We start from the raw sequence: 2,614 nt of genomic DNA, 5'->3' as shown, positions 1-2,614 counted from the left end.
CATTGCTCATGCTGGGGGTGCACACCCCCCCAGCCTGCCCCACCAGCATCCCTGCCGCTCAGCCACGTGTGTTACACAAGCATAGCGCAAGAACCAGCACAGGTTTGGCCAAATTTAGCCTCAGCACAAGCGCAAAACCCTCCACCGGTGGGAGATGGTCCCACTGAGACCAGGACAGTGCTGGCTCCCCCAGTCTGGTCCCCAATGTGCAGGGACACGGTGCACATGGAAGATGCCTTGGATCATCACCCCAGCCTTGGGCACAGCCTCAGCACAGCAAGAAACAGTTTGACTTTTCGGAGCTGCCTTTGCTGCCCATCTCCTCCAGCAGCTTCTGCCTCCTTGGGAAGGAGCCTTTTAAATACGGTTTCACTAGCTGACATTTCAGTATGAATAAACAACCATTATGCATGCACTAAATATTCATGTTTTACAACATTGCCATTACCCTGGGGAATTGTTTATGAGGCTGCTGCTCCCCCCCGGGGTGCGGGGACACAGCACGGCCAGGGCTGAGCAATAATGGTGACGTTTCTCTCTTGCCAAAGCTGGGCTTTCCCAGAGCCTCCTCTGGAGTGCTGAGGAAAGCTGTCCTGCTCTGGAGGATGCTGTGTCCTGCACCTTTGTGTTCCCATCAGGACTTTGGGGAAGCCTTTCCCCTTCCTGTGAGGCAGGCAGAAGAGGGGGTGTCCCCTCAGCCCCCGGGCTCCTGCTCCTGCTCCAGCAGTGCTGCGGAGGCATGGTGCTGCACTGCCTCTCTGCGCTGTGTTTGGTGAGAATTTAAGAAATAATAATTAAAAAAAATATGAGAAAGGTATGCTCTTTTCAGAAAACCAAACTGCAAACAGAAGTCCCCTCTTCTGCCTTCAGTTAAATTTTTGTACTGTAATGGGATTGTGTGAGAGCCCAAGTGCTGAACATTAACAGGGTTACTTAGGTTAAATAACAGACTCCCTGAAAAGCCGTTCTTGAAGACTGGTGGTAACGGCGGCATGGTCTCTGCCATTGGCATGATTTGCACGTGTGCCCAGATGCATCGGGGTGCTTGGAGGGTGGCAGCACCACTGATGGCTGCCCTATTGCTGCCAACAGGCTACGTGCAACTACACTGCAGCTGAAGGCAACGGACAGACACTGATGGGAAAGTGCACAGGGAAACACGCTAGGGCTGGAAAAGCTGAGCTGCAGAGGGAGAGGCAGCCCGGAGGCAATCGGTGCTTCCCCTCCCTGCGCTCTCCCACTGTGTACAGGACCTGCTGCGGGATGCACATGGGGCCACAGGATAACCCCCAGAGTAAAATGCTGGTTTTGAACAACAAGGTTTTCATTAAATAAAACCACAATGTTTTACGGTTTCTACAGGGATGTCAAGACCTTTAAGTAAATACTTGATTCTATTTAATAACAATAAAGCTATTCCCGAGGTTATTTTCTTAGTAAAATTGCCCATAAAAGCTTGGCTTGCATTAGCAACATCTCTTTCCAGCGGCATTACCAGCGAGGGCTAAAACGAGCACCAAGCCCTGTCTGCCTGCTTGCAGGCACCTGGTGGGCAGCACCCAGTGGGCAGCACCCGCCGTCCCAGTGCCAGCTGGGCTACCCTGCACGGGACCATTGATCTGCCCTGAGTGCTCTTGCTTCGGCACAGCTTAGCGATAGGAAACGGTGCGAGATACGTGTATTTTGCAGTGCCAGGAAACAAAAGGAGTGATCCAACAACTTCTTGGTCTTCTCAGTTTTATTTCAGTTAGGGAAATGTTCATGCCAGGAAGCTCCTCCGGCTTCACATGGCCAGTCCGTGGCGGGGCTCAGTGCGTGTTTCTGCATCGTCACTGCGTGCGCAGAGTGACAGGGTCCTGCTGCAGCCCACAGGCGTGCGGCCACACTGCACCCGCTGGCCGAGCTGCACCGGCTGCTGCATCACCAGGATGAGAGTGATGCTTCCAGGGGGTCACACCAGTGTCTCCAGCACCTGAAGGATGATCAGAGCTGTCCTGGGCAGCAGGACCTCCATCTCCAGCAACACCACATCCCCTAACCTAGGGGGGACCGGCCCCAGGGACTGAGTCACCGATGTCTCCTACTGCCACCATGGGGCATTCCCCACCCCGTCCCACTGCCCATCCCAGCCCTGCAGCCGGCATGGCTCTGTGCAGCTGCTGGAGGAAACAAAGCCTTCCTGCCTTCCTGCCTTCCCACCTTCCCGCCCTCCCATTTGAGAGCTGCCGAGCGCCGGGAGCTGGGTCATTCAGGGAAGCAGCTTTTGAGCGACTACGTGGAGGGCTCTGCTCTGTCCTCCCCCAGCCCCAGCAATTTGGAAGTGAGTTGCAGAGCCCTACCATGATGGTAGAGGGACCTCATTGAGTCTTGGCACAGGAGCACCCCTAAGAGCCTGAGGAACCTGTTGGGGCTGCAAACGTCTGCCGCTGTGCCCGTATGTCTGCTGCTCTCCATGCTAAAGACATTTACTGTATGTGGGTGCCACCAGGGAAAACTGCTGTCTGCGACTCAGCTGCATTACTGGAAGAGCAGCAGCGGTATTTGTGCTGTTGTGAATATTGCATTTCCAGGACCTGCTCTATGGCTTTCAAAATCCTCCTTCCAACTCCCCACA

The sequence above is a fragment of the Pterocles gutturalis genome, unplaced genomic scaffold, assembly GCF_000699245.1.
Source record: "Pterocles gutturalis isolate BGI_N339 unplaced genomic scaffold, ASM69924v1 scaffold5102, whole genome shotgun sequence".
Taxonomy (NCBI): Eukaryota; Metazoa; Chordata; class Aves; order Pterocliformes; family Pteroclidae; genus Pterocles; species Pterocles gutturalis.
Note: the sequence above shows the minus strand (reverse complement) of the source record.